At 46.4% G+C, this 7,500-nt stretch overlaps 1 long non-coding RNA gene across 1 annotated transcript in view; it reads left to right on the top strand.

Annotated features, from left to right (window-relative positions):
• The window catches only part of LOC135561725 (uncharacterized), a 47,920-nt gene that overhangs the window by 32,464 nt on the left and 7,956 nt on the right, over positions 1-7,500 (top strand). The gene's annotated exons all lie outside the window — the stretch shown is intronic.

The raw sequence follows: 7,500 nt of genomic DNA, 5'->3' as shown, positions 1-7,500 counted from the left end.
TACTATCATTACTGAGACAGGGTTACTGAGACAGGGTTACTGAGACAGGGTTACTATCATTACTGAGACAGGGTTATTGAGACAGGGTTACTATCATTACTGAGACAGGGTTACTGAGACAGGGTTACTATCATTACTGAGACAGGGTTACTATCATTACTGAGACAGGGTTACTGAGACAGGGTTACTGAGACAGGGTTACTATCATTACTGAGACAGGGTTACTATCATTACTGAGACAGGGTTACTATCATTACTGAGACAGGGTTACTGAGACAGGGTTACTATCATTACTGAGACAGGGTTACTGAGACAGGGTTACTGAGACAGGGTTAACATCAATACTGAGACAGGGTTAATATCATTACTGAGACAGGGTTACTGAGACAGGGTTAACATCATTACTGAGACAGGGTTACTATCATTACTGAGACAGGGTTAATTTCATTACTGAGACAGGGTTACTGAGACAGGGTTACTATCATTACTGAGACAGGGTTACTGAGACAGGGTTACTATCATTACTGAGACAGGGTTAACATCATTACTGAGACAGGGTTACTGAGACAGGGTTACTATCATCACTGAGACAGGGTTACTGAGACAGGGTTAATATCATTACTGAGACAGGGTTACTGAGACAGGGTTACTATCATTACTGAGACAGGGTTACTGAGACAGGGTTAATATCATTACTGAGACAGGGTTACTGAGACAGGGTTACTATCATTACTGAGACAGGGTTACTGAGACAGGGTTACTGAGACAGGGTTACTATCATTACTGAGACAGGGTTACTATCATTACTGAGACAGGGTTACTGAGACAGGCATACTGAGACAGTGTTACTATCATTACTGAGACAGGGTTACTATCATTACTGAGACAGGGTTACTGAGACAGGGTTACTGAGACAGGGTTACTGAGACAGGGTTACTATCATTACTGAGACAGGGTTACTATCATTACTGAGACAGGGTTACTGATACAGGGTTCCTATCATTACTGAGACAGGGTTACTGAGACAGGGTTACTGAGACAGGGTTACTGAGACAGGGTTACTATCATTACTGAAACAGGGTTACTGAGACAGGGTTACTATCATTACTGAGACAGGGTTACTATCATTACTGAGACAGGGTTACTGAAACAGGGTTACTGAGACAGGGTTACTGAGACAGGGTTACTATCATTACTGAGACAGGGTTACTATCATTACTGAGACAGTGTTACTGAGACAGGGTTACTGAGACAGGGTTACTATCATTACTGAGACAGGGTTGCTGAGACAGGGTTACTGAGACAGGGTTACTGAGACAGGGTTACTGAGACAGGGTTACTGAGACAGGGTTACTATCATTACTGAGACAGGGTTACTGAGACAGGGTTAATATCATTACTGAGACAGGGTTACTGAGACAGGGTTACTGAGACAGGGTTACTATCATTACTGAGACAGGGTTACTGAGACAGGGTTACTATCATTACTGACACAGGGTTACTGAGACAGGGTTACTGAGACAGGGTTACTATCATTACTGAGACAGGGTTACTGAGACAGGGTTACTATCATTACTGAGACAGGGTTACTGAGACAGGGTTACTATCATTACTGAGACAGGGTTACTGAGACAGGGTTACTATCATTACTGAGACAGGGTTACTGAGACAGGGTTACTGAGACAGGGTTACTATCATTACTGAGACAGGGTTACTATCATTACTGAGACAGGGTTACTGAGACAGGGTTACTATCATTACTGAGACAGGGTTACTATCATTACTGAGACAGGGTTACTGAGACAGGGTTACTGAGACAGGGTTACTATCATTACTGAGACAGGGTTACTATCATTACTGAGACAGGGTTACTGAGACAGGGTTACTGAGACAGGGTTACTATCATTACTGAGACAGGGTTACTGAGACAGGGTTACTGAGACAGGGTTACTATCATTACTGAGACAGGGTTACTGAGACAGGGTTACTGAAACAGGGTTACTGAGACAGGGTTACTATCATTACTGAGACAGGGTTACTGAGACAGGGTTACTATCATTACTGAGACAGGGTTACTATCATTACTGAGACAGTGTTACTGAGACAGGGTTACTGAGACAGGGTTACTATCATTACTGAGACAGGGTTAATATCATTACTGAGACAGGGTTACTGAGACAGGGTTACTGTCATTACTGAGACAGGGTTACTGAGACAGGGTTACTGAGACAGGGTTACTATCATTACTGAGACAGGGTTACTGAGTCAGGGTTACTATCATTACTGAGACAGGGTTACTGAGACAGGGTTACTGAGACAGGGTTACTATCATTACTGAGACAGGGTTACTGAAACAGGGTTACTATCATTACTGAGACAGGGTTACTGAGACAGGGTTACTATCATTACTGAGACAGGGTTACTGAGACAGGGTTAATATCATTACTGAGACACGGTTAATATCATTACTGAGACAGGGTTAATATCATTACTGAGACAGGGTTAATATCATTACTGAGACAGGGTTACTGAGACAGGGTTACTATCATTACTGAGACAGGGTTACTGAGACAGGGTTACTATCATTACTGAGACAGGGTTACTATCATTACTGAGACAGGGTTACTATCATTACTGAGACAGGGTTACTAAGGAGACAGGGTTACTGAGGTGACAGGGTTACTAAGGAGACAGGGTTACTAAGGAGACAGGGTTACTAAGGAGACAGGGTTACTAAGGAGACAGGGTTACTAAGGAGACAGTGTTACTGAGGAGACAGGGTTACTATGGAGACAGGGTTACTGAGGTGACAGGGTTACTAAGATGACAGGGTTACTAAGGAGACAGGGTTACTAAGGAGACAGGGTTACTAATGAGACAGGGTTACTAAGGAGACAGGGTTACTAAGGAGACAGGGTTACTAAGGAGACAGGGTTACTAAGGAGACAGGGTTACTAAGGAAACAGGGTTACTAAGGAGACAGGGTTACTAAGGAGACAGGGTTACTAAGGAGACAGGGTTACTAAGGAGACAGGGTTACTAAGGAGACAGGGTTACTAAGGAGACAGGGTTACTGAGGAGACAGGGTTACTGAGGAGACAGGGTTACTAAGGAGACAGGGTTACTAAGGAGACAGGGTTACTAAGGAGACAGGGTTACTAAGGAGACAGGGTTACTAAGGAGACAGGGTTACTGAGGAGACAGGGTTACTAAGGAGACAGGGTTACTAAGGAGACAGGGTTACTAAGGAGACAGGGTTACTAAGGAGACAGGGTTACTAAGGAGACAGGGTTACTAAGGAGACAGTGTTACTAAGGAGACAGGGTTACTAAGGAGACAGGGTTACTAAGGAGACAGGACAGGGTTACTAAGGAGACAGGGTTACTAAGGAGACAGGGTTACTAAGGAGACAGGGTTACTAAGGAGACAGGGTTACTGAGGTGACAGGGTTACTAAGGAGACAGGGTTACTAAGGAGACAGGGTTACTAAGGAGACAGGGTTACTAAGGAGACAGGGTTACTAAGGAGACAGGGTTACTAAGGTGACAGGGTTACTGAGGAGACAGGGTTACTGAGGAGACAGGGTTACTGAGGAGACAGGGTTACTAAGGAGACAGGGTTACTAAGGAGACAGGGTTACTAAGGAGACAGGGTTACTAAGGAGACAGGGTTACTAAGGAGACAGGGTTACTAAGGAGACAGGGTTACTAAGGAGACAGGGTTACTAAGGAGACAGGGTTACTGAGGAGACAGGGTTACTGAGGAGACAGGGTTACTAAGGAGACAGGGTTACTGAGGAGACAGGGTTACTAAGGAGACAGGGTTACTAAGGAGACAGGGTTACTAAGGAGACAGGGTTACTAAGGAGACAGGGTTACTAAGGAGACAGGGTTACTAAGGAGACAGGGTTACTAAGGAGACAGGGTTCCTGTCTAGTTTCATCCTTGGAACGTTTAGGAAAGTTTGGGTTGTTTTAAAATAGGTATTTATGGTTGTAACCTGTTAATGTGTTATATTAATATTATGACAAGAGAAGAGAAGGACAGTCGTAAACTCTACTATAACCCTGGTGTGAACCTGTTACACTCACACACACACACACACACTCATAAACTCTCACACACACACACACACACACACACACACACACACACTCATAAACTCTCTCTCTCTCACACACACACACACACACACACACACACACACACACACACACACACACACACTCATAAACTCTCTCTCTCACACACACACACACACACACACACACACACACACACACACACACACACACACACACTCATAAACTCTCTCTCTCACACACACACACACACACACACTCATAAACTCTCTCACACACACACACACACACACTCATAAACTCACACACACGTAAACAAGCCTTCCAGGTTGCTACCATCTAGCCTTTGTGATTTTATACAGTTGGACCTAACAGGAAACATGTTCTGGTCTGAGTGGTACAGACACAAGGGGTAGGAGAGAGAGAATAAAGTGAGGGAAGAAGACACATGGAAGGGAGAGAGAGAGTGAGGGAAGAAGACACATGGAAGGGAGAGAGAGAGTGAGGGAGTGAGGGAAGAAGACACATGGAAAGGAGAGAGAGAGTGAGGGAGTGAGGGAAGACGACACATGGAAGGAGAGAGGGAGTGAGGGAAGAAGACCCATGGAAGGGAGAGAGAGAGTGAGGGAGTGAGGGAAGAAGACACATGAAGGAGAGATAGAGAGAGAGTGAGGGAAGAAGACACATGGAAGGGAGAGAGAGAGTGAGGGAGTGAGGGAAGAAGACACGTGGAAGGGAGAGAGAGAGTGAGGGAGTGAGGGAAGAAGACACATGGAAGGGAGAGAGAGAGTGAGGGAAGAAGACACATGGAAGGGAGAGAGAGAGTGAGGGAGTGAGGGAAGAAGACACATGGAAGGGAGAGAGAGAGTGAGAGAGTGAGGGAAGAAGACACATGGAAGGGAGAGAGAGAGTGAGGGAAGAAGACACATGGAAGGGAGAGAGGGAGTGAGGGAAGAAGACACATGGAAGGGAGAGAGGGAGTGAGGGAGTGAGGGAAGAAGACACATGGAAGGGAGAGAGAGAGTGAGGGAGTGAGGGAAGAAGACACATGGAAGGGAGAGAGAGAGTGAGGGAGTGAGGGAAGAAGACACATGGAAGGGAGAGAGAGAGTGAGGGAAGAAGACACATGGAAGGGAGAGAGAGAGTGAGGGAGTGAGGGAAGAAGACACATGGAAGGGAGAGAGAGAGTGAGGGAGTGAGGGAAGAAGACACACGGAAGGGAGAGAGAGAGTGAGGGACTGAGGGAAGAAGACACATGGAAGGAGAGATAGAGAGTGAGGGAAGAAGACACATGGAAGGAGAGATAGAGAGTGAGGGAGTGAGGGAAGAAGACACATGGAAGGAGAGATAGAGAGAGGGAGAGGTGGGAGAGAAAGGGGTAGGAGAGAGAGAGAGAGAATAAAGTGAGGGAAGAAGACACATGGAAGGAGAGATAGAGAGTGAGGGAGTGAGGGAAGAAGACACATGGAAGGAGAGATAGAGAGAGAGAAGGGGAAGAAGAGAAGGGACGTGGGGCCAAACCTCTGGAACCACAGATGAATGTCTGAGATCAGACTGGAGGGAAGAGGGGGAGGGGGCTGGACACACACATGTGGAAACCACACTATGAGTACCAAACCATATGCAAACCATCTATACTCAAGCATAGTCAAACACAGACACACACATACCCATGCACTTGTGGGCGTGCGTGCGTGCGTGCGTGCGTGCGTGCGTGCGTGCGTGCGTGCGTGCGTGTGAAAGTACATCGTTAAGTCCTCAGCTACCCGTGGTCTTTGTAAATGTTGTGTGTGTTTGCAGACTGTCAGCTTGAGGTAAAACTTTCTCACAAACCAACTGTATTTTTCCACCAGATCTCTCTGGCTGGTTTTACAGTAAACATCACAGGCATGAGCAAGACAGAGATGGTATAGATTATAGCTGAGAACTCACTCTCTCCTCCACTAAATCTCCTCTCTCCTTTCTCTCTTCGCTTTCATTTTGCCATCTCTCTCTGAGCTCTCTCTCCTCTCTCCTCGTTCCCCTCCCTCTCTCCTCGTTCCCCTCCCTCTCTCCTCGTTCTCCTCCTCTCCTCTCTCCTCATTCCCCTCCCTCTCTCCTCGTTCTCCTCCTCTCCTCTCTCCTCATTCCCCTCCCTCTCTCCTCGTTCCCCTCCCTATCTCCTCTCTCCTCGTTCCCTTCCCTCTCTCCTCGTTCCCCTCCCTCTCTCTCTCCTCGTTCCCCTCCCTATCTCCTCTCTCCTCGTTCCTTTCCCTCTCTCCTCGTTCCCCTCCCTCTCTCTCTCTCCTCGTTCCCCTCCATCTCTCCTCTCTCCGTTGGTTCACATAGAGGTTAAAATCATTCAGGTTATATAGGATGAGTCACTGATCTGATCTAATCCTACTGCATGTCTAAACACACCACAAACAAACTCACCTGCACAAACACACACACACTCACGCACAAACACACACACACCACACACACACACACACACCACACACCTTTACTAGTGTCTGCGTGTGTGTGTGTGTTTGTTGATGTCTGTTAATGTGTGTTTGTTGATGAGAACACAGTCTTACCCATGTCTCTCTCTGTGTGTGTTGATGTCTGTTAATGTGTGTTGATGAGAACAGTCTTACCCATGTCTCTCTGTGTGTGGTGATGAGAACACAGTCTTACCCATGTCTCTCTGTGTGGTGATGAGAACACAGTCTTACCCATGTCTCTCTGTGTGTGTGTGTTGATGAGAACACAGTCTTACCCATGTCTCTCTGTGTGTTGATGAGAACACAGTCTTACCCATGTCTCTCTGTGTGTGGTGATGAGAACACAGTCTTACCCATGTCTCTCTGTGTGTGTGTGTTGATGAGAACACAGTCTTACCCATGTCTCTCTGTGTGGTGATGAGAACACAGTCTTACCCATGTCTCTCTGTGTGTGTGTGTTGATGAGAACACAGTCTTACCCATGTCTCTCTGTGTGTTGATGAGAACACAGTCTTACCCATGTCTCTCTGTGTGTTGATGAGAACACAGTCTTACCAATGTCTCTCTGCGTGTGTTGATGAGAACACAGTCTTACCAATGTATCTCTGTGTGTGTTGATGAGAACACAGTCTTACCCATGTCTCTCTGTGTGTTGATGAGAACACAGTCTTACCCATGTCTCTCTGTGTGTTGATGAGAACACAGTCTTACCCATGTCTCTCTCTGTGTGTTGATGAGAACACAGTCTTACCCATGTCTCTCTGTGTGGTGATGAGAACACAGTCTTACCCATGTCTCTCTGTGTGTGGTGATGAGAACACAGTCTTACCATGTCTCTCTGTGTGTGGTGATGAGAACACAGTCTTACCCATGTCTCTCTGTGTGTGGTGATGAGAACACAGTCTTACCCATGTCTCTCTGTGTGTGTTGATGAGAACACAGTCTTACCCA

The sequence above is a fragment of the Oncorhynchus nerka genome, linkage group LG18, assembly GCF_034236695.1.
Source record: "Oncorhynchus nerka isolate Pitt River linkage group LG18, Oner_Uvic_2.0, whole genome shotgun sequence".
In the NCBI taxonomy this organism is placed as follows: Eukaryota; Metazoa; Chordata; class Actinopteri; order Salmoniformes; family Salmonidae; genus Oncorhynchus; species Oncorhynchus nerka.
Note: the sequence above shows the minus strand (reverse complement) of the source record. Positions and strands in the feature narration are given on the sequence as shown.